Here is a 25,366-nt window from a genome sequence, read left to right on the forward strand (position 1 = left end):
TTCTCCCTGATAGGATGCCACGCTGAACTCTAGTATTTATTAAAGGGAAGAGCATTCAATGTTATAGTCCAGCAACACAGGAAGCCTTGCCTCTTCTTTTCACGAGTTTTCCCCTAGAGACAGCATTGCTAATCTCCATTGCCACTTCTTTCCTCCAGCCCCGGTGCTTGATGTCAGATGAAGGCAGAATACATTCATAATGCTAATTGTACATAATTCACTTTCCTTTAGTTTCTTAATCTTGATGTATTTGTATAGAGAAAGTTCTACATCCACTCTTGGAAGATTGGTGATTTGCTTCAGTACCTTCAGATTTCTTGGGGTGTGAAGGCTTCTGATTCACTTAATATTGGTTTCTAGGTTTGGGGGAGGCTTATATCTTTGCTTTGCTTTGGTTTCTCGGGGTGCCTTCAGCTTCAGTTCTTGGGTGTGTTAGGAGGTTTTCTCAAATAATTGTTATATAGCTTAAGGTTTCTAAGTGTCTGTGCTTTTAGCTCCATAGAACATTTTTATCTCACTAGAGCAGGGATCGGCAACCTCTGGCACATGGCTCGCCAGGGTAAGCACCTAGTGGGCTGGGCCAGCTTGTTTACCTGCCGCGTCGGCAGGTTCGGCCGATTGCGGCTCCCACTGGCCACGGTTTGCCGTCTGAGGCCAATGGGGGCTGCGGGAAGCGTGCGGGCTGAGGGATGTGCTGTCCATGGCTTCCTGCAACCCCCATTGGCCTGGAGCAGCGAACCTCAGCCAATGGGAGCCGCGATCAGCTGAACTTGCCAATGTGGCAGGTAAACAAACTGGCCCGGCCTGCCAGGGTGCTTACCCTGGCGAGCCGCGTGCCAGGGGTTGCCGACCCCTGCACTAGAGATTGTTTCTCTGTGGAAAGCTAGCTGTCTGGTTCAGCATTCCTGTGCTCTTCTACCATCTGTATCAGATTTGCAATGGGACGTGGGTAGAGAAACTGCATGCAGCTCACTTCTTAAATTTTTTCTACTGTTGTGTGGACTAAGCGTGTCCTAATCAGGGAACTGTGCTTTATATACAGAGAAGGGGATAAACTGTTTTAGCATTCCTATCTCTCCTGAATTTTAATGTTTTCTAGACACCTTTTTCTGAGAGATGATTATGAAAGATTGGGGGTGGAATTCCTGCAGAGCCTAAACGTGTCTTGTGTACTAGTTATCTGCTAAATTTGCAGTCTGCTGCCCTACTGCAGTGGGGAGAGATGGTTGTTTCTGGAGATGAAGTTTAGGGGATTCCATTCTATTCCATTCTATTCTGATATGGGGGATTCCACTCTTGTTCCCTAACGGTTCTCTTGGGCATTTCCCCCTAAAGTTCCTAAGGGGTTGTGGTTCTTTATCTGGATTTGATTTGCCTCACTTACTTAAAAATATTCCTACTCTCTGCAATAATAGAATGAGTGTACCCAACCTCTTTCTTTGCTTGAGCATGTTTTGCTACAGCAAGGTTCTAGTCCACTAAGTTCGTAGTAAAGGTCCTATATCAATGTGCAAACCTAAATACATGTGCACAGGGGTTATAATGGTGTTGAATTATTGACAATTCAGAATGTGGGTTTGATGGTGACTGTGGTTAGACAAAAATGAAAAACACTATTAGAAGTTACAGAAATCTGATTTTTATTAACAGTTTCCTTAAGATTTGTGTTTAATTGTACTATCTTCAGATTGGGATAATTTTCCAGTTTGTAAATATGAACTTGCAATGTCCAGCTACCTTCCATATAGACTTTGAGGCGATTGTGACTCATTACTATATAGTAGTTCATAAATTCTGGTGAATGGAAATTCTGTGACGTCCCTCCACTAGGGAGGTTTGTTACAGTGATGGCAGCAGCAAGGGGCTGAAGAGAACAGGTTTTGAAATTTCTCTCTGAGGGAAGGATTAAGGGAAGGTCATCAAATGATCTCAATGTGAGTTCCCCAATGACCATTTAAGAAGTAAGGTATATGAGACTTTTGTGTGTGTGCGCTATTAGATAAAATTAAAGGCAGAAGAAGCTTTCGGGAAAAGAACTGCAACAGGTCAAATATAGTTAAGGACAGGGCTTTGGAGGAAAGCCTGGGCAAAGTGGCTGTCCAGAAGATGGAGCTGGTCAGTTTTTAGGACCCCTCCCTTTCAATTTGTAAAAACTTTCTTGCTTGAGATCTAATGCTTAAAGCCTTACTGCTACTAAAAGAGAAAATGGGAGCAGGGAGGGAATTGGAAGGTTCAGCTTTAAAAACCACCAGGTAGTTAACCTCTTATCTTTAACGTGAAGTTCAAGTCCTGCGAGGAAATTACATTTATATTTTATTAAAGATCAGGAGGATTTGTATAACAGCCTTTTAGAAGTGCCCCAATATAGCAAATAGAATAGCTGTAGTTTTAGAAACCAAATTCAATTATTTGCCTCTTGTTTTGAATTCTCTAGAGCTAGGTTTATTTTAAATCTTAAGAAATTACTATTTTTAACACAAAATTAATTTTGTTTCCTGAAGAAATAATGTATCTTTTAACTTATAGTAATAAAAATAAAATGTGAATTAAGGAAGACCTCTAGCCAGAGTTGGAAGACTTAAGCCTTCTTAAAGTAATTGATGTACAGAATTATTATTACTGGGGCTTGAATCAGGCCCTGCTAGCTAGAGGAATAAATTTAATAACCAGAGGTGGATGTTGCCCTGGTGAGAAACTCAGCCATCTTGTCATCCTCAGCTGGAGAGTGTTGGTATTCCTACCAGAGTGCTGTCCCTGGGCACTGCTTAGGGACTCCATCTCTCATAGCCTCTGGTAGTTGGTGTCTGATGAATTTGGCCTTTAGAGAGTGGGGCTTGGGGAATGCGAGGAGGAAAAGATGACCTAGCTGGTGTATGAGAACTCTTTTCCCCGACTTATTCAACGCTTACTGAATAGTTAGTTTATGAATCCCTTTGATCTCATTCACACAAACAATTCACAGTTGCTGCTTCCCCTCCTACTCCTTCCCCAAAATACTGTGGTGAGTAAAATTTCATCTCACATGAAGGTAGTGGTGCTACTTTGAGGATGTAGTACTGCTGCAGGTGTGAGAGAAAAGGATTCAGATAGAGAATGGCTTGCTCTTCTTTCTCAGGAGAATGGCACTAATCAGGCTGTGCTGAGGTTTGGGTTTTCACCTGCACAATAAAAGCTTCTCCAGTTTTGAGTCCTGAGGAGGGGAACCCTAACAAAATGGCAGGTGGAAGCTCCTTTCCCTTTCCTATGGGTACTAGTTACCAGATTACTACCAGTTAGGATGGCTAGCAGCACTGGGGAAACAAGGAAGCTAAAACTGTGGAGATGGGGGCATGGAAATTAACAAAAATGTACTAGATACAAGAAAAGAAGGTACAACCTGCAGATTCCAAAATGGTCTACGTACAATAGCAGCTGATGGGCCAGCTGCCAGAGAAGGTGGCGACCGGTGGTGTAGAGGCACTAGATGAAAGGTGGGAGCTTAGATGTAAAGCAGTTAGTTGGAATCTGACTGTCATTGAGAACACAGCTCTAGCTGACGTTGGTGTGGATCCAATAGTTAGGATCAAGGTGTGATGTACCAGCATCACATATCTATCCTTAAGGAGAGTAACTGTATTTTGCTTACATCGGGTCTGTGTTTTTTGTTTGTTAATCTATATTTTACTATATAAACATTTTTTTCAAAAGATGCTTACGTCCTTGTTTTTGCTTTTTTACAAATATTCCAAAAGAAATTACAATACGATAGTCAATAAAAACAGAAATAAGGGTTCAATATGAAATGCAGAAACAGGTGAAATCACACAATGATTCTGATCCACAATACCATCACTTTTGGAAGACTGGTTCCATACTTTTAAAAATTCCGTATGTTTAATGTAATGGTTGTTGCAGCATGAGATCCCACTTCTTTTCATTTCTCTGTTCCTTTCAGCTAAATGAAGTCTAACTTTCCAAATTCATTTTCTATCTGAGACCAATGCTTCTTTCACACATAACTCCTGCTTGGTATTAGCTGCCAACCTCTTTTAGTTTTCTTTGGGGCAAAGGACATGGGCAAAATCAGACTGTTCTCTGGTTGAAAATTGTAGCATTTCTGTAACAGTCTAAGGCTCTACATTGCATCAGCCTGACTATGCAAATTGCACAGACACTTACCCTGAATGTACAGACACAAATGACAGTTTACTGTAGCAGGCTTTTCTCCATCTCTGCTACTGTTGCTGATGTAATCCACATGTAAAATCACTGCTCTGTTTCCACATTGTCTATATACAGCATGTCGTTTGCAGAAGTGATATATAATGCAAGATAATTTATCATTTTTTACCATGAGTTTTTGGAGACATGGTTTGGGGGCAATTGCATATTATACTGTGGGGGTGGAGCCCAAACTTGTGACCACCACAAACAGTTAAAAGGTAATAAAGGTAATAATTGGAGATATACCAATCTCCTAGAACTGGAAGGGACCTCGAAAGGTCATTGAGTCCAGCCCCCTGCCTTCACTAGCAGGACCAATTTTTGCCCCAGATCCCTAAGTGGCCTCCTCAAGGATTGAACTCACAACCCTGGGTTTAGCAGGCCAATGCTCAAACCACTGAGCTATCCCTCCCCCCGAGTGACTTCTTGTATTCCTCTAATTAATACTGTTCTTGTTACATTTTCTCATTAAATGTAACTTCAAGACTACTCGGATAGACTGAAATCTAATCAAAAGATTAGGGTTAGACTCAACCGAACTGGCTAACCCTGAGACATTCACAAGACTTTGATAAATCTGCCTATGTGCGTATTATAATTGAGTTTAGGGATATAGAAATAGTTTTAAGCTGCAGCTATGATACAAGGTTAGTTATTACTAACTGACTCCTATTTCCTTCCTCCAGGGATTCAAAAACTGCTTTTGAAATTTGTAAAATGGTTGGTCACTCTTGTCAGTTGCCAGAGTGAATACAAAGGAGACAGCTTGTATATGCATAATGGCTGCTGTCCATCCACCCGTGGAAAGAAAGAATATGCACTACGAGTTTTAAATGTTTATTTCTATTACTAATGGTGTACTTGCAATAGGAGGAGGCAGAATCTATGGCTTTCAAGTTCACAAATTGCACATCATGATTTTATTTATTTTGGAGTATTTTCCTGAGTTTGTCAGATTCATGGAACAGTAATATATATGTCATTTAGCTGAAGGAGGTGGTGGATGGGATTTTGTTAATCACTTGATCCTTTTCAAAAGCCTACAGTATCTTTTCTAATTTTGTCCACTCCAGTTTTAAAGGTCCCAAATATGAATGCCTCCTCTGCTTCTCTAGAGGCTTTTCCACAGCTTATAATAGAACTCACTGAAAGGAACCTTCCTGATATTCAACCCTTTCTAATTTCCTCCTGTTGTTCCTAGTTGGAGCTCAGTTACAATTCTAAATAATTACTCTCCCTACTTGGTGTTTACATCCTTCAAGAGTGTTATTCAATGTATGAATGCAGTTTACAAAGGGACTGTTATATTCTTGCTATGTGATGTCATGCCTGTGACTATGCATTTCAAAATTGCCCTGGCCTTTATAGCTGCCATCTCATATTGCATATTCACTCATAACTTGCTGTCTACTGTCACCACACATCTCTTCTGGCATAATTGTTTCCCAGGTTTCTCCCCCTTATTTAAAACTGTTTAGTCTTCCTCTGGGAGGTGTGGTTTGGGGTTTGCCGCTTTTCTCAATTTAATATCCTCTGAAGTTCATCACTATGTTGTTAACTCCTTCCTTCAGATCATCATAAATAAAGATGTTAAATCAGATCAAATACCAATCTTTACTGTATTCCCCCAATTAGATATATTATCACTTTACATTACTCTTTATTGTCCTTCAGCCAGTGTTCCTACTACAACCAGCTTGCATTAATTTAAAAGAAATTGATATGATATACCAGGGGTTCTCAAACTGGGGGGTCAGGACCCCTCAGGGGGGTTGCGAGCTGTCAGCCTCCACCCCAAACCATGCTTTGCCTCCAGCATTTATAATAGTGTTAAATATAAAAAAGTGTTTTTAATTCATAAGGGGAGGGCACACTCAGAGACTTGCTGTGTGAAAGGGGTCACCAGTACCAAAATTTGAGAACCGCTGAGATATACTATTCTTTACTAAAATATATTAACTACTACATTCTAATAATCCACTAGCATTATAATAATTTATTTTGTATCTACTGCATTTACAAGTAATACTTAAGATTATGAAAAATGTTAGTGGGGAAATATTATTTTTCTACTCTTTTTTTAGTTTATTTACTTTGTATATTTGGCAGCATTTTGTTTATAATTTGGTTTCACTGTTCCTCTGTATAATCATTTTCTCACTTGCTAAAAAGAGCCTTATAAACATCAACAGGGGAGCAGAAAAACCCTGAACACCATTTATAAGGTTACTAAAAATATAATGACATATTGTTTAAAGGTACTTTATTAGAAACTAAAATAATTGAAATGCGTCAATTTGTGGGAAAACCAAGTTTACCGAGACCCTTTAAGGAGGGATTAGAATTAAGAGTGTGGCTCTAATTGTGTAGTTATATCAAAAACGAAAATCATGTTGTCTAGCATGATCCATTCTCTATAAACCATTCTGCTTTTCAGTACATGCTCCATTATCTTCTCAATGTTGGATTTATTTTTTTCTATTTGTGAATAAAATTCCTGATGAGAACATGCAGGCTAACTTATTAATGCGGTAGCATGAAGAATTGGTCAATGTTTTAAGCCTTTTATAAGCATAGTTGTAAAAACTAATTCTATGATGAACTTTGGACATATGTGGTGAAGTGGCACCATTGATGTGAATGGGAGCTTTGCCATTGACTTCACTGAATTTCACCTAATTAAAAACTAATTTAGTCATTTTAAGGCACTAAATATAAGGAAAGGTCTCTGTATAAACTGCATCTACTAAAAATAAATATTTTGGCAATCATTAGGGTCTGGTTGAATAAGCATTATTTATTTACTATACTTACTGATAGCACACATCCTGGGTGCATACTTACATGGCAGAAATAATAAGGAAATAGGATATAAAAACTGTTTGAAAATAATAATAAGGATCTGATATAGGTCATAAAGTACCCAAACTCAGAAAAATAAAATAAAAACATTTCTCAATTTATATGCCTTCTATATAATATATTACTCCTGGTGGAATTCTGTGTTGCTGTGTGTGCACAGAATTCATGTCCACCGCAGATTTCTTTGCTTCCCTGCAGAAAAATGATTTTCTGACAGGGAAGCAAAGGGAAGCTGCAAGAGCAGTCACACACCACTCCCTAGCTGCACAGGAAACATTGTTTCAGGCACCCAGAGCAGCCGCAGAGAGGTAAATCAATGCTGGGCTGGGGATACCCAGCCAGTGCCTCCTACCCTGAGCCTGGATTAGCTGCTAGTCCCGGCTGGGCTGGAGGCAGGAGAGGATGCAACTTCCTTTTCCCCTGCAAGGAGTGGCTGGGGCTGTGTCAGACCCATCCCCAGAAACCTTCCCCAGCTGCAGGAAGTTCAGCATCTTCTCCTGTTTCCTTCCCCCATTGCTCTTCAGCTGTGGCGTGAGGGGTCACTGTATGGGGAGCTGCTCCCCCATCTGCCCAATCTCCATGCATCTGGACCTCCCATACCCAGGCACCCCCACCAAGCCTCACACGGTACATCCAGAACCCTTAGCCTTTCATAGCCAAACCCCACCCCATTGAACCTCAACCCCTGCATCTAGAGCCCTTCTGCACCCAGCTCCCCTGCCTCAGGACTCCCACCCCTGCACCCAGACCACCCCCCACTGAACTTACTGCACTCAAACCCCCACCCTGACAACCCCCCCACACCACCCTGAAGCTCCACATCCAGACCCCCACACTACTGAACCCCAATTAGGTGCACCCAGGCCCCCACCCCACCAAGCCCCAGCACTCAGACCTCCCTGCTGAGACCCCCACACCCAGATCTCTCTGCTGAGCCCCAACCACTTTCACCTGGGGAAGCCCCAGCAGAGTCTCATTGCCCCTGCACCTGGAGCCCTGCAACGAGCCTCTGTGCATCCAGGTCCCTTCACACCTAGATCCCCCACTGAGCTGCCTGCACCAGGGTATTTCTGGGGCAGGCCCAGGCCTTGTGCTGTGTCAGGGTTGGGTGCAGCCTCACCACTGAGTTCGTGTCCCTGGGGTGGGGAGGCTGCACCTTTGTGCAGCCAGTGGCCTGTGCTCCTCACTGCCACGCTGGAGCCTCTGCATTTATTTAATGACAAATAAAGCTTGCAGAATTTTAAAATATTGTGGGCAGAAATTTTAATTTTTTTGGTGTAGAATTTTTATTTTTTTGGCACAGAATGCCCTCAGAAGTAATATATAATGAGGTGAATTAAAGATGTCTTTACTTGTCCTAAATTGGTGTAGCTCCAAAAAGGTTAATAGAACTATGCTTTTTTACAGCAGCTTTGGATCTAGCTTGCAGTGTCTATTTTAACTTCTCTCACTGTAAAGCAAGTGTTGTTTCTTGACATCAGTACATGTTTTCAGTTGTTGCTGTACAGTTCTCTTTCCCCTCTCATTTGTTCCCCTCTCATTTCATTTGAGTTGTGCACATTTTATAAGTTGAAAGAGATGTGTGTTTTATGCTAGGAGGTGATAACATGTTTGTGGGTGATATGACAGTTTTATTCCATTGCATATATTCCAACATTTCTGGCAGCTTTACCATGTTGAAAAGTTGGCTGAAACAAATTGCCCTATATGCTGCAGATATCTTGAATTTGCACCTCTTATTGTGTGCTTCTAAAAATGATCTTGGTTAATTAGAAACTAAAAATGTGTCAAAGGGGTTTGATGAGGTATTTCAAAAACAAACCCTTAAATGAGTCTGTTTATGGACTGGGGTTACTTGCTATCTGCAAAAAAGATCTTTTAGCTGTTTATACCTAAGAAAGTCATTCAGATAATCTTAATTCTCATTTGCATGAGAAATACCCAACTATCTGCACTTTTTGACAAATTAGATAAGAAATAATGGCTAGTATTCAAAACAATTGATAAAATTCAGCTTGAAATGTATGCATTCTCTGAAAGATATTTCATTATATAGAAATCTATTATAAACAAAACTTTAATAGAACCACTGCGATATGTACACAACCAATATGAGTAACTGTGTGTTATGGTTTCCTTGTCCTCTTTCCCCCTTGTCCTATTATTATGCTCATTCCTACTGTCTTCTTTAAGTTTAGGCCCAGATCTTGCAGTACACTGATGGATCACATACATGGTAGGAGGGACCTTAGGATCTGATCCCGCAGACACTTCAGTTGAGCTACTCATGTGAGTAAAGTTAAGCAAATATGTAAATGTTTGCAGGACTGGGGCCTGAGATTATGAAGTCATTGGGGCAAGGACAGGGTTTTTTACTTGTTGGGTAGTAAGCTTTTGGTGTTGTGTACAAAAATAATCACAAACTGGATGAAGTGTTGGGGTCAATTCTGCAGTCCTTGCTTAAGCAAAACATCCTTTGATTTTAATGGCAGTTTTGAAGAGTTGGTCACATATTTCTTATGTTTTTGTAAATTGACTAAAGGGAAAATGATTAAAACAGCCCTCTCCAAGCAACCACAAATTCAGTACTAGAGCTGACTAAGCTATATAATAATACTTACCACTTCAGAGGTACTTTTGTACTCACTTTCTCACTGAGTGGGATTGTTTAGATAGTAATATAAAGAATTTCTTTACATTTTATAGATTATAAGGTGATTGATAAATGAATCAATTATTTGAATAAATTAGAAAATCCATATGGTAATTTATCGGCTCACTGAAACATTCGAAAGTTGCATCCTGGCATATCAAAAGTTCATTAGGAAAGAAGGTTATATTGCATGTTTCCAAAATTATTCACTTAATCCTCATAAGTATATCTCCCTACCAAACAGCAGAGTTAAGTATTTGATCAGTTTAAATTAAAGTGATAATTTACTACTTAAGGTACCTTTGTGTCTGGGCTGTAAAAGTACATTGCACTTCCCTCTCTTCTCTTGCGTACATGCTGATGAGGCACCCATCTTCAAAAATTGTTGTGAAAGCCTTCAGGAGGGTTTACCATTAGTATCACGTACAGATCTTTAGGTGATCTCATCATCTAGCGTCAATAAATCTGTCAGTTCCACAGAGGAGAGAGGTCTCAATTTCTTTTTGTTTTTGCATAATTTTGTTTTTCACATACTGCAGTAGCAGTTCTTCTACACACATAGTTACAGTCTTGGCTTTCAGATCCTGTTTATTACTGAGTTCTGTACAATAAAACATGATTACACACACCAGAGGTGTATGTTTCTCAGGTTCTCTCTGACCATCTTCAACACCTGTGTAATGTGCTGAACTCATCTTACGTTCCTCCTCTCGGGCAGGACTTATAGATCCCAAAAGAACACTGGTGATTCCTATATGTATAGAGCCCTGCACGGATACAAAAATGTGGATCTGCATCTGATCCACATCCACCAGGTATCATCTTGCAAGCCGCTAGTGATGTTTTAGCGGTATCCGCATCTGCACCCGCAGCAGCAAGTCATCTCACAAGGGCTAGCAGGGGGGTGGAGGAGAAGGGAGTGAATGGGGAGGTGGAGTCTTGCAGGGAAGAGGCAGTGTGAGGGTGGGGTCTCAAGGAGAAGGGGCAGTGTCAGGAGAAGGCTGGGAGGAAGGGGCATCGCATTGTGTGCTGCTCCCGAGGGCTCGCGAGCGATGGCACGCAGCAGCAGTGCATTTTACATCACAGTGAGGCGGAGGGGTGGGGCGCCGGTGCCCCATCCACTCCAATCCCCGTGGCTGGGGGTGGGCCCTGCTGCCCAGGAACTGGCAAGCCCAGGGTTGGGAGCACGGCCAGTGCTGCCTGGCGAGGCCATGGTGGGGATACTGGCGCTGCCTGAGGGGCCAAGCTGTTGGACAGGAAGTGGCGCAGTGAATGGGTGCTGGACAGTCCTGGCTCAGGCCTACTGCCCAGCCCCAGCCACTGGCTGCCAGGCCCGAGCATGCTGCACCCCCAGGGCTCCCCAAGCTGGACGCTGTGGGCCAGGCACTGCCAGTGAGTAGAGCCCTGCAAGTTTGTATCTGTATCTGATCCACTATCTGCAAAAATGTTCGTGGATATCCACATCTGTGGATGTGAAGCGGATATCTGGGATTTGCAGGGCTCTACATATGTAATGCTAACAGATCGGGAGAGAAAAGTCTTCAGCTCACAAGTAGCATAAAACTGAACAAGTAGCATAAAATTGGAGCTGGTAGAATAATGGTGAAAAATTTCATTCAAATATTTTTACTGCTACCCACTTTGGGGTCCTGACCCACAATTTGAGAACCGCTGATTTATAGGATAGTTTTAAAGTGATGTTAAATTTAGTTTTAATTGCTTTATAAATGATGCATAACTGTATCTTAATGGTTTTATTGTAAAAAATTGAACTTTCTAGGAGGAGCCCTGATAAATGTAGTTGTCACCTTGCCTTCTTTTAGCTAGTATATTCATACATTTTAGATCATTAGTATCTAAACATTACAGTTTGAATTTAAAGACATTGTGCATAGTCATGGACTATGATATAATTCCACAAAAGAATTTTTTCCACAAAAGAAAATAAATTTTCTATTTTTGAGAAATAGATGCAGTGTAAAAATAACTGGAGTTTTACAGAGTTTTTCTGTGAATGCACATGTTTGTAACATTACTGTGGGCTACTTCAAAAGAATGTTAGTTTCTTAATGTGAAATGTACTGAAGAATGTATTTCTTTAAAGTACAGCTTGAAATCTGTTTAGCTTTGTTATACAGCAAAAGTTTTATTGGCACCCTTGAGTAATGTGCAGCTCATGTGCAGAGTAATGACTCTGACTGTTCAGTGTATAAGTACATTGATAATGAAACAATTATATAATTATGCAGGGGCGGCTCTAGGAATTGTGCCGCCCCAAGCAGGGTGGCACGCCGCGGGGGGCGCTCTGGCGGTTGCCGGTCCCGCAGCTCCGGTGAACCTCCCGCAGGCACGCCTGCGGATGCTCCACCGGAGCCGCGGGACCAGTGGACCCTCCGCAGGCATGCCTGCGGGAGATCCACCGGAGCCGCCTGCCGCCCTCCCGCGGCATGCTGCCCCAAGCGCGTGCTTGGTGCGCTGGGGTCTGGAGCCGGCCCTGTAATTATGAAACAATTCATATAGCCCTAGAGCAGAAGCAACTTGGATGTTAACAAATTATGTAGGTTACATGTTCACAGAACATTGTGGCAGTTCTTCTACATCTCCTGGTGCAGTGCACTGATTTGTAAATATAGATGACCTGTATAAATGTGTATGTATGTATATATATTATATATTCTAAATTTATCAGCACATACCTTTTTACTTTAGTTTTATCACTGTCACATACAATTCCTTTCATTTCTGATTTCCTTCCATTTAACGTCTGTCTCTGACAAAGCAGCCTTTGTTTAAAGATGATTGTCTTTTTTGTTATCCTGCACATTTGGGTAATCTGTCAGCTGTTAAATGTACCTCCTGTATTAAAAAAAAGTACTTGTACAGACATTTGGCCCTAAATTCAGTGCTGAAATACACATTTAGCATTTAACTTAGCTGTGTTAAAGGGATAATTTTTAATGGTCTGGAGGCTGGAGTCTCTTCAACATCCATCGCAGTCCCAATTCCCAGAGTTACACTGATCCTCCCCCAGTTTGGGATGGTCTGGATGCCACTGTATTCTCAACCTGTTCACCATTACTCCTTGGGGTGACCAATGGTGAATGGGTAGTGTGGTGTGGCTTTTCTAGCCACTGGCAAACCAGGAAGCGAGGCACCTTATTTCTGATCTCCTATAAGACGTGTTAGATTGTTGGGAAGATGCATTTAGAAAATCACAGTTTTTTATATAGTAAACTAATTTTAAACAACTACAAGCTTTCTGGTAGATCTAGCAACAAAGAGTTCTCCTGTTGGATGTTTGCCATAACTTGTGGCCCAGTGTTGGTGTTAAAGTATAGCATGGCCCTTGTCTTGTGGAGACTTGGCACAGTGGTTATAAATATACTCCCTGACACTTTAGAAATAAAAGTCCACAAGTGGGAGCTGTTGTGTCCACCATATAGCGAATCTGGTGATATTGCTGAATCTTTCATCACCTTTGAGAGGCTGTGTATGCTCCGTGCAGTTCCTGACAATCAAAAGATGACCACTTTGGGTGCAAAATTAACTGGGAGAGCTTTGGACATATTCAATAAGATGCCAAAGGATGATGCTTCCAATTATGGTAAATTTAAGGAATTGGTTTTTAAACCGTTTCAGATTATACCTGACATTTATAGAGTAAAATTTAGAAGTAAGAGAGGGTTTGGATTAAATAATGTGGCTTATGTGAACCAAATGAGACATCTACTGGGTAAGTGGGTGAGGGGGGAAAGATATTACAAGCTTTGAAGGACTGTGTGATTTGGTTGCTCAGGAACAGTTCCGGAATATGTCTAGTGATGCTGTAAAGCAGTGTTTATGGGATAAAAAGGTAGAAATGGTCAATGAATTTGCAGCTTATGCTGATAAATTTGAGCAATTCCAAGCACCTAGTAGGAATAAATCACAGGCAGAGGAGTTAAAGTTTGGTGGGAAGCAAGGTTCTCATTTTACCCCTGGGATGAAGGAGAGTGGACGGGAGGCTGGACACTCACCTCCCCAAGTTAATTCTTCCAGTCCTCGTCCCAAATCTCCTTTAAAAGCAGAAGAGCCCGGAAGGTGCTATCATTGTAATTCCACTCAGCACCTGAGGAATAAATGCCCTGTGCTGAGTGGGAACAAGCAGCAGGCAACTCATGGAAATGCTGCTACCCAGAGTACAGAGGCACTCAGAAAGTTGCCACTTATCACATAGGTTGCCACTGCACAGCCAGACAATGTTAGTGGATTATTGAAGAAATGCACACAAGCATAAAGATTACCCCAGGAACTGTGTGCAATAGAAACGTCTGAGATAGCTCTACACAATGGGAACTGTTTGAACCAGGTCACAGCAAAAACGGTTTCCAGCAAGCATGGGGGGAGGGGAGGGAGGAATATATAAAAGAGGCACAATGATGACATGAGGTGACCTCACTCTCCCTACAACAATGCACCTGAGAAACAAAGACTGAACTGTGAGAAGTGGTACGAGGCTAAGATTTTTAGCCTGTGTGAGTAAACCTGGGAAAGCCAAGGCAGATTCTTGTGCCTTAAGAATCTGCCAGTCTGTTTATCACTCAGGGTGAGAATTTGCTAATTTGTATCCTACTATCTAGTGTGGTAAGCTCAGTTTGCATCTTTTTTCTTTATTTACCCTAAGGTAATCTGCTTTGTTCAGTTTTCTATCCCTTTAACCACTTACAATCTCTCTTTTGTAGTTAATAAACGTATTTTGTTTATTATTAAACACAGGTTATGTAATTTCTAACTGGGGGCGGGGGAAGAAGTCGTGCACATCTCTCCACATTGAGGAAGAGGGCGGATTTTTATGAGCTTGTGCTGTGCAGATTTTTCTATACAGTGCAAGACAGTATTATTTTGGGTTTATCTCCCAAGAGGGGTGTGCACATGAGTGCTGGGGGTGTCCTCTCACACAGAGGTGACTTCATTCTTTGGCTGCAGCTGGGTGTGGCCCTACCTGTGTGTGTGTGTGTGTGCTGCGAGAGCCTAATTCAGCAAATCAGGGAGTGGGAACCCAGGCTGGTGGATCGGGAGAGGCTCAGTGAAATCCCAGTACATCAGGTGGCATCCCAGAAGGGGGGTCCAACCTGTCACAGTAACGTCAGATAGATGCAACATAAGAAATTGCTGCTGTTTGCACTAGTGATATGGAACATTGTCTTGAGAACTGCAGAAAAGAGAGAGATGCAAAATTGTTTAAAGTGACACTGTCAACCTTGAAATCCTCAATTTTAAAATTGAGTTAAAATGTACTAGATTTACCAATTTTGGGGACTTTACCATCATATTGTCCATTTAATAATTTTTTTTGTCTTCCCGGTTTCGTTGTAACAGACAACCGGGGAAACTGACTGACTATACAGCGAAAACAGTACAAGTGTCTATGAAATTAGTAAAAAGTAAACACATGGGGAAAATAATTAATTTGCTAATTCTCATTGCACCTAACAGTAATGTTACATGCTGTTTATAATGACAATAGGTGGAAAAATTTTACAACCATTTTTTTTTTGATGAATGGAGTTCTTTTAAGATGGGTTATACAGTTTAAAGTTCTGTTAGCAGCATAAAAAATTGAACTTATCAAATTTTATTTGTGTCATGACCAGTGTTTCTGCTAATTATGGACTGGACTTTCAGCAATGCTGGTCTATTAGAAGCACAAGTCCTATTGAAGATAAATGGGACTTGTGCTTCTAAATAACTTAGGTAACTTAGGGTGGGATTTTCAAAAGTACCAGCTTCCTTCTACTCTGTGTGCTATCTTATGCTAGGTGTACTAGATTTAGGCCCTGATCCTGTACCCAAGTGTTGGGGGTCTGTGCTAGTGAATCCAGGACCTAACTGTTTCTGAAGAAACTAAGGACAAACCTGGTCAGGTAGTTGTTGTTATTTTATCAAACACCAACACTGAGTTTGATGTTGTAAAAACATAAAGAACGAGAGTTTACAGTTTAAGGCCCCACTCTTGCAATTGTCTTTATGTGGGAGAACTCTTGCACCCCTTAGCAAGGAACCATTGACTTTTTTGGGGGGGCTCTGCATAGGAATGTGGCTGTGGACAGTCATGTGCCTGGATTAGGGCCTAATTAGACCAGCAACACAAAAATGCAGTCAGAGATGCAGAAGATGGTGCAAGCTTAGAATTTAAGAAAAAATGAAATGGAGTGTTCTCAGTTTTACTGCCCTAGGTGAGCCTTTTATGGGCCTCCTGGAAAAAGTGAGTCCTGAGAAGGGATTTGAATTACAAATTCAAGAAAATCCTGGTCTTTCTAGAGAACTCAGTGATTAAATTATTTGTTACAAATTATCCAGCCATCCTGCATCCGAACTGTAAGTTTAGTTGTTATAACTGTTTCTCTTTGTGTTGTTTATACCTTCACATTAGGCATATTGAAGTTCATTATTACCACTCATGTCATTTGACCTTCAGAATACTTTGCTTGTAAATTATGGTGATGTCTTAATATTTAGGCTCTCAGGCCCCTATCCACAAAGGGACTTGGGTGTTGCAATCCTGAGTGTTGCGATGTTTAACTTCTAAATGTTTAGTAAATCACAGGAACAACACTGTGATCCAGAAAGCCTGAGATAGGTGTCTTAGACTGTGATCCACAAAGCTGGCACCTTGGCAGTGAGCTGCCTAAGCCCGCCAATAGAGATGCCAAAAAGAGGGGTGTGTGCTAACCCCCACTCCTCTCATGGAGTTAGCCATGACTGGGCTGCAGGGAGGCATCTATTGCTACTAGTGATCCACAACTAGGAACCCCTCTCCTGGAGTCAGGTGGTGTAGGTGCCTGAAAGGTGTCTTGTTAGGCGTCTGCCTCAATTCACACAAAATGGCTGGAGGATGAGGTGGTGCCCACTTCATAATTTTTAGCTCAGCGGTTAGAACATTCACCTGGGATGTGGGAGACCCAGTTCAATTCCTCCCATTGCCTGGTGAGAAGAAAGGATTTGAATGGGGGTTTCCCATACTTTTCAGGAGAGTGCATTAACTACTAAGTTATGGGATAGTCTGGTGTGCATCTCCTTCAATCTCTCCTGTTGAAGCTGTTCCACTTTGGCTAAATAATAAAATAGTCATTAGAACAAGTGGAACGGAGCCCAGGTCTTCTACCTCCCAGGTGAATGCCCTGCCCACCAGACTACAGAGTTATTGTCACTCTCATTCTCCGTCTGACCCAATGACTCTTTCAGTAGTTATACACAGTGGAATGGCTTCAACAGGTGAGACTGAACGAGCCCCACATCAGAGTATCCATAGCTCAGTGGTTAGTGTAGTCTCTTGAGAGGTGAGAGAGCCCTGTTCAAATCATTTCTCCTCAGGTGGAGATGGGAATTGAACACGGTTCTCCCATATCCCAGGTAAGTGCTCTACTGGGACAAAAGTTAGAAGGTGGGCACCAACACCACCTCTTCTTCCACCGCTTCCTCCTCTGGCTAGATTTTGAATGGGGCCCAATCTGGTAGGCGACCTCTTGAGCACACGTATGGGATCAGGCCCCGTAGGCAAGATAGGCACACAAACACATATTGTCCTGCACTTCTGGGGTTGCTCTGGGACTTAGGTACCTGAGTACCTAGAGTGTGGCAGCAGTGTGTATGCTTGAAGGTAGAAACACAGGAAGCTAGAAACCTTTATTGAAAAAACATGGGCATCAAGTGAGATAAGGTGGCTACCGAGTTAGGCAGCAGCCAAGTGGAAGTTTTGTGGGTCGCAGTGGAACCTACAACTGGGATTTAGGCACCTAAATATCTTTGTGGATCTGGGCCTCAGACACAAATTGGGCACAGTATAAAATCTGAGATGGATGATGTAATAGGCAAAAGAATAAAAATAGCCATGACTTTGGAGTTTGTTCAAAACCAACAGAGAGTTCTTCCTGTTGTGCTCAGGCTGGCAGGCCAAATACACAAGGGGGAAATATTTTCAACACAAGAAAGCAAAACTCCCCTATATGGGCTCTTCTCTGCCCAAGTTCTTCAGCTGACCGCCCAGAAGGGCCTGCTCAGTATTGCCAGTCCCAAGTGTTCAAAAACTGTGACTCAGTCCTCAATAAATTATGAGATTGGCTTAAAAATAATGAAATTTTATAAAAACAATAAAATTGGGGTTCTTTTTATTTGCCTTTTTTATTTTAAACCTTTGAAATATAGTCAGGCCATGTTTTCAGGCCTTTCTCTGCAACCCATGAGGGCTAAAACTTTAAAGAAAAAAAAAAGAAAAAAAGAAAGAAAGCTGAGATTCTCACTTATTCACATGACTCTGAGTAATGGAAAATCCTTAAATACTTCTCCCCCTTTTGGGATGCCTTGTCAGGTGCTGAGCAACAGTTCTCAGCTGTTTGCTCAGGCAGAGGTGTTGTAGGCCTCCCTGCACTTTGGGATTGTGTCCTTGAGCCCAGAACAGCAACAGGGTTTCTTCCTCGCCTTTCTGAGGCCACTTCCTCACACTAATAAGCCATATTCACTGTCCCATAGGTATGTTCCTTACAGAAAATCCTTCAACAGGGTAGTGCTGGCCCCAGTGTCCTTCTGTGCTAGTTTTAAAGGGCCAGTACACCCTGTTAGAGGTGTTTGAAATTTTAAGCACATTTCACTATTATCTAAAAATGTGGTGATCATATTGTGAGTTCTGAAAAGTGTTCAGGCTAACAGCTATGAAGTATTTCTATTTTAAATAATTCTTCAGAAAATTAAATGCAACGTGTCAGGTTCCCACAAATTGTAAGGTTGAAAATCAATTCTTGTTCAGCTGTATATTTTCATTAGGAAAAAAACCCAAAAACCAAACAAACATGGAGGTGTGAGTGGTCCCAATATTTACCAGCTAGAAATAGCCATTCTTGGTGCAGCCAGTCTGCATTTTGTCTTTGCATTTTACAGACTCTATGCTTGGATATTTATCAACTTGTTCTGTTTGCAAATCTTTTTTTGGATTTAAAAGATGAACCCTAAAAGGATGATAGAATTGAGATGGATCCTGCAAACCTTCTCTTGCATGTTTATGTTTGGAAGGGGGGGAAGTATTTTATTTGAGGAAAATATGACACCTGAAAATGATTGTCTTAACACGTGCTAGTTTTTCTAATGCAGTGATTCTGTAATGCAGTGTCTGGTGCTATGTTTATGGTCTCGGTAGTATAGTCTGTGTGTGCTCTCAATAAATACCAGTTCTACTGTGGCATAGTTCTTTGATTTATTTTTTCCAGATTAAAATATTACTATTTAGTTATCACCAACAAGGAGGTTCCCTTCTTAATACGTTGACAGCAAACCAAATGCACTTTCATTTTTTGTTCAGTGCTGTTTAAATCATTTTCCAAATTTCCCCCACACTTCCTTCTGAAATAGCCTCTGAGTAAGTTCTATATTAGGAGTGAGTTTTAATTTTTCTGTAGTCTTTTAAGCACTGTACACTTTAGATTCCCATTTCACATACTTAACAAGAGTGACAGAGGACCAAATAATCAGTTGGTAAAATGCAGATTCAAATGTCAGACATACAGCAAAAGTCAAGTGGCTTTTCTCTCTTATTAATTTTGTTTGTGCTAGCAGGGGGATTTCAGGCATCTGAGTAGAATGCAGAAGGCAATAGCATTTGCTTCACCAGATGAAAATTAAAGAGGTACAGCATCTTTGGGCAAAGGTATTCTATCCTATGAAGCAGTAAATCCTTGCAAACAGTGGTGTTTAAATTGGAATAAGCTTTAGCAGATAGCACAGGATGTTCATATTTGTACATTATTGCAAAAAGTACCCAAAGAGCCTAAATGCTGGAGGGAAAAGGGCCTATGATATGTGGCTGTATCACACTTTTATGACTTGCAGCTCTGCATTAAGATGATGACTGCAGTAACTCCTCGCTTAACGTTGTAGTTATGTTCCTGAAAAATGCAACTTTAAGCAAAACAGTGTTAAGTGAATCCAGTTTCCCCATAAGAATTAATGTAAATGTGGGGGTTAGGTTCCAGGGAAATTTTTTTCACCAGACAAAAAACTATATATTATATAGATATACACACAGTATATGTTTTAAACAAACAATTTAATATTGTTCACAGCTATGATGATTGTGAAGCTTGGTTGAGGTGGTGAAGTTAAGGGTGGAAGAGAGAGGGATATTTTCCAGGGAATGCCTTGCTGCTAAATGATGAACTAGCACTCGGCTGAGCCCTCAAGGGTTAACACATTGTTGTTAATGTAGCCTCTCACACAAAGCAGCACGAACACGAGGGAGAGAAGACAGCATAGTAGACAGAGACAGACACACACTTTGTGGGTGGGAGAGAGAGATGCACACTGCCCCTTTAAGTAAGCGGACCCACTCTCAAGTACATTGTCTTTTTAAGTGGATCAGGAAGTTGAGACAGCAGCTGCTGCCCCAGGTGCTCTCTGTCTCTCTCTGTCCGTGTCCCCTCCCTGCTCTATATGGAGAAGGGATAAGTGGGATGCAGGAGCAGGGGGAAGAGGGACACCCTGACATTAGCCCCTGTCCCTTTCCCCCCTGCACAGCAAGCAGGAGTCTCTGGGAGCAGCTCCAAGGCAGAGGGCAGGAGCAGCACATGGCAGTGGGGGGAGGGACAGCTGACCTGCCAGGGAATTTAGGGGAGTGAGGAGCTGATAGGGGGGCTGCCGGTCCACCCTGGTTCAAGCCCCCACCAGCTAGCTCCAATGGGCTGCTCTTCCTGCAAGCAATGGACAAAGCAGGCGGCTGCCAAACGACGTTAGAAGGGAGCATTGCACAACTTTAAACGAGCATGTTCCTTAATTGATCAGCAACTTAACAACGAAACAACATTAACTGGGACGACTTTAAGTGAGGAGTTACCGTGACCTGTCCATGACTTGTACTATATACCCCTGACTAAAACTTGGGTGCTCTGGAGCAGGGGGCAGCCCAGGGGTTCTGGGGCGTGGGGCGGTGATGCGTGGCCGAGGACCCCCGCTACTGCTGGGGGGCAGGAGAGGGCTGGTGGGGCTGGCAGGCTCCCTATCAGGTTCCATGTGGCTCCTGGAAGTGGCCGGCATGTCCCTGTGGCCCCTACCTAAGTGGACTCGGAGGTACGGCCAGGGGCGGGGACCGTGTGCTGTCCCTACCCTGAGCACCCGCTCAGCAGCTCCCATTGGCTGGGAACCACGGCCCCCAGTTTGAGACCCCCCCCAATTTAGTGGATGTGTAGATTAACTTCTGTACTGGTAAAACAGGTTCAGGTTTCCTCTTTCTCAGAATGTTGTTACAGTAGGGACTTGTCACATGTTTCCTCCCACAAAATCTTTCAGACTTGTATTGAATACATAAAATGTGGAGTGTTGCACATTTTTTGGGAACCAGTAAACACAGAACTTGTGTTCTGACAAGTGAGATCATCCTGTTCCTTTATCTTTTCTTCTAAATAGCTATTATTTGGGAAGTAGTTTAAAAATATTGTTACTCTGGGAGTCATCAGATGGTGCTATTACAAAGTTGTACAAATTCTTAGCGTGTAAATAGTGTATAGACTTTGAAGAAATGATGTACTGTTGTTTTATGATGCTTTTGGGGAAGGTGTTGCAAATAGCAAGGGAGTTTCCTCTCAGTCTTGATATCTTTAAATTGAGTCAGTTCTTGGGGCAGAGCAGCTGCCTTGAAATTGATTATTGGTCTTTTGGCTGAGATTTCCGAAAGAGGAGTATGTTTGCATGCTGTTTGACCACCGCTGTTCAAAGACTCCAGTATATAGAGTAAATAAAACAAACTACACCAGGAAAATATGCAGACTAGCATTATTGAGTTCTCCTCTAGTGGGAAATCTGCATTGAAATCTGCTACTACATGGCAGAGTGATCACAGTACTAACAAAATATTTGATGTCAGAGGGATATTGGTTTCTCCCAGAGGGGAGATTGGAAAGTCATGAAGTGTGTCTTAAAAAATGGCAGGTAAATATAATACTTTAAATCAGAGGTCGGCAACCTTTCAGAAGTGTGCCGAGTCTTCATTTATTCACTCTAATTTAAGGTTTCGTGTGCCAGTAACAGATTTTAACATTTTCAGAAGGTCTCTTTCTATAAGTCTATAATATATAACTAAACTATTGTTGTATGTAAAGTAAATAAGGCTTTTAAAATGTTTAAGAAGCTTCATTTAAAATTAAATTAAAATGTAGAGCCCCCCAGACTGGTGGCCAGGACCCGGGCAGTGTGAGTGCCACTGAAAATCAGCTTGTGTGCTGACTTCGGCACCCGTGCCATAGGTTGCCTACCCCTGCTTTAAGTGTTTGTTCAAAATGTAAATAGAAAGCTACTGATTAGTGCATATTTTTCTTATGAAGTGATTTCAAAGTATTGTGTTGTGCAATTCTTTATTTTTAAGAATACACATTTATAAAATTATGTAATCCTAATATAAAAGTGACATTGTTATGAGTGGGCATACATGGTACAATATGCTGATTTTATGTCAAAGTCTAAATGCTTGCTGTCAAGCTGTTTGGAGTGACTTACGACTGAGTGCCAACCTCAGGGCAGACTGTCAAAAACAGTGCATAAACCCCAAACTGGTTGTGTGTTCTGTTCTTAGATTTCACCAACCAAGTATCAGGTGTGAACTCCTCAAGCACTATAACAGCCTTAACATAGAGTTATAGATAGTCCCTTTGGGCACTCTGGTCTAGCCAACCAGGCAAGCTTGACCTTTGTGATAGATGGTCCCTTACACCAAGAATCACATCAGTACTCAGGTAACTCCCACTCACTTACCCCAGGTCAAGGGCACCTTAGAGCTTTCTCCAAAGACATCGCTTGTAGCCAATCCTATAATAAACTAACTTTTCCTAGTGTATGTGCAATGTGCCTCAGGTGAAAAATGAGATACAGTTTTAGGTTCCAAAGATAATAGTAGCTGCTATAATATGCAAGCTTTATATGTTGTTTAGAACTAACCAAAGCTAAACAGCTGGGGACCCTTGAAATTTTAGTCCCTCAAGCAGAGTTCCAGCAGCAGAGGGATAACAGTTGCTCCTTAACAGGGATTTTTATTCCCTTCCCCAGCATTCAAGATGGTATGGGATGAGCGCTTGTGCACATACCCTCTGCTTCCCCCCCGCCCCTGAAATCAATAAAGTGTTTTGTCCGTTGATGTTTTACAATGGCTTGTCTGGTGTCCATGGTCCTTCTTTTGTTGGAAAAGAGATAATGCCTCTTGTGGTAAACTAGTATTTCACACTGGGGCAAGTCTACACTACGGCGCTACGTTGGCACAGCTGCACCACAGTAGCGCATCTGGTAAAGACGCATTATGCCGATGGGAGAGCACTCTTCCGTCAGCATAATTACTCCACCTCTGCGAAAGGTGGAAGCTGTGTCGGTGAGAGAGCCTCTCTTGCCGACATAGCACTGGTGTGGACAGCGCTTATGTCGATGTAAATTGCATTGCTCAAGGGAGAGGGGATGTCTTTTTCATACCCTGAGCGATGTAAGTTAAATTGCCTTATCTGGTAGTGCAGACCAGCCCTATGTAATGCTTCTCCCCTGACTGGGGTAGTGGGTGGTGGTGTGTGTGTGGGGGGGGTTGACAGTCACAGAGCAAACACTTAAACATTACCTTATAATATGAGATACAACTTTAGATAATGTTTTCACCCCTCAGCTCTACCCCGCTATAACGCTGTCCTCGGGAGCCAAAAAATCTTACTGCATTATAGGTGAAACCACGTTATATTGAAGTTGCTTTGATCTGCCGGAGTGCACAGCCCCGCCCGCCTGGAGCGCTGCTTTACCGCGTTATATCCGAATTCGTTTTATATCGGGTTGCGTTATATCGGGGTAGAGGTGTATAAGTAAAATTAATACATGCAGCATTCTACAAGCATTCTATAAAGTCTAAACACATTTGTATAACTCTAATATCTATTTTAACAATGCTGATGCACAGGTGAGCCAGACTGGTTTCCAGTTCTGCATTTGTCAGTGTTCAGTGAGACCCAGTGGCTTTGGCATGAACTGGCACCTGATCTGCCAGCATCACACTGGACACTGTTTGAGGATAACCTATACAGCATATTATAGATTCACAGATTAGACAATAGATGGCTCAAAGTGAATACAGCCTTGTAGTTTACTCGGGGGAAGTTGCTGATGTCAAATTGCACCCTGCATAAGTTGAGCTCATAACTGGGTAGCAAAGAGAAGAGAGAAATGAATTGTAGCCATGTTTTCATTTTTTATCCATTTGTTATTTTTAATGTGATGGCATTTTATTATGTACATTTTAGTATTCTTTTGCATGTAATAAATTTCTCAAAACCAGTCTGTTGTACGGAGGATGCTGACAGATAATGCCAGGAAATCCTTTATCAGCTATAAAATCTGCAGACAGCAACAAAAAAGGCTTAAGCAGGAAACTACAAAACTGTTGGCGACTAGAGGTTCAGGAAGACTCATGACTTTTTCCTTTGGGTCACTATTTCAAATCTGGCCTAGGTACAAGTGTGTAGTGACTGGCAGCTTTTCATTTCCCTTTGTGAAATGAGTTTGGTCTCATTTTGTTAGCTGACAGTTGTCCAAAGCAAAGAACAATCACAGTTGGCATTAACTGTCATTCTTGTTGGGACTTGAAGCAAAGGGTAGGCTTGAATAGAGATTAAACTAACCTCTGCAAATTAGAATTGGTCCCTTCAGGGTGGGGATGAGGTACGTTACTGGGGTTGGGTGTGGAATCGGTCACTTCCCTATTCCTGCACCTTTTTAATATTTTTCTTTCAGTTATTAGTTCCTGACTAGTTTGTGAAGGGAAATACAGGAGCCTGCTGTCTCCACTGAATTCGTCATATACAAAGCTACCATGGCACAAGTTATCCTCTTTCAGTTTCTCTTTCCACACCCCTCATTGTTTCCCTGACTCCTGGAACTGCTGAAGCAGTTCAGAGGAACTGAAGAGCAACAGAGAAAGCCAAGCCACATTCTTAAGAGACATTCCAAAATTCTGAATAACCAAGGTCCAGCACTTATACTACAAAGCAATCATCATTATTCTACAAAGCAAATCATTATTTGAATATAAAATCTCGATGCATGGAATAGAAGTGTTTCAGCATCACTAAAGGCTTATAGAATGAGGGCAACTCTGTACAGTACATCAAATTCAGTAATCTAAGGGAGCTGCATTAAACATTAGTGAACCATGTTTGATCAGAATGTATGAAACTCAACATGTGTTTCTGCAGCTTCTGCACCAAGATCTTTGATGAAATGTTATAATCATGGTTAATGTGTGAGGTGAAGTTATATGTAGGAGGCAGGTAATTGGGGCTCCTTATACTATACATGTGAATAGATATGATGTCATCCTTGAAGAATGTGTCTGGCATACTGTCTCCAGGGAGTGATTATATACTTACAGTAATAAATACCCTTTTTTCAAGTTAACTATGAGATGGGAATGAGTCCTAATAGAAGTGCAGGTATATGCTCTATTTTTTCATCTTGAGAAATTGGGGATACTAGTAATTGAATTGACCGGATTTATGTATACCTATTGTCTGCCAGAAGTGTTTTGTTCTCTTAAAGAACATGATGTAAATTAAGTTACTTATTTATCTAAATGGTAAATATTGCATAGATTTTGTTCTAGTCCGTTTG

General features: G+C 41.7%; 1 protein-coding gene across 2 annotated transcripts in view; it reads left to right on the forward strand.

Moving 5' to 3' along the window:
* Window positions 1–25,366, forward strand: part of OSBPL6 (oxysterol binding protein like 6) — a 194,992-nt gene that overhangs the window by 3,345 nt on the left and 166,281 nt on the right. The window contains exons 1-2 of one of the 2 annotated variants that reach the window (XM_045031680.1): window positions 8,355–8,396; window positions 9,264–9,354. The exons of the other annotated variant lie outside the window; for it this stretch is intronic. The gene's annotated coding sequence lies outside the window, so the exon portion shown is untranslated. Of the gene's footprint in view, window positions 1–8,354; window positions 8,397–9,263; window positions 9,355–25,366 lie in introns of those variants that run through there. 2 annotated transcript variants of the gene reach the window in all.

This window comes from Mauremys mutica, chromosome 10 (assembly GCF_020497125.1).
Source record: "Mauremys mutica isolate MM-2020 ecotype Southern chromosome 10, ASM2049712v1, whole genome shotgun sequence".
Lineage (NCBI taxonomy): Eukaryota > Metazoa > Chordata > Testudines > Geoemydidae > Mauremys > Mauremys mutica.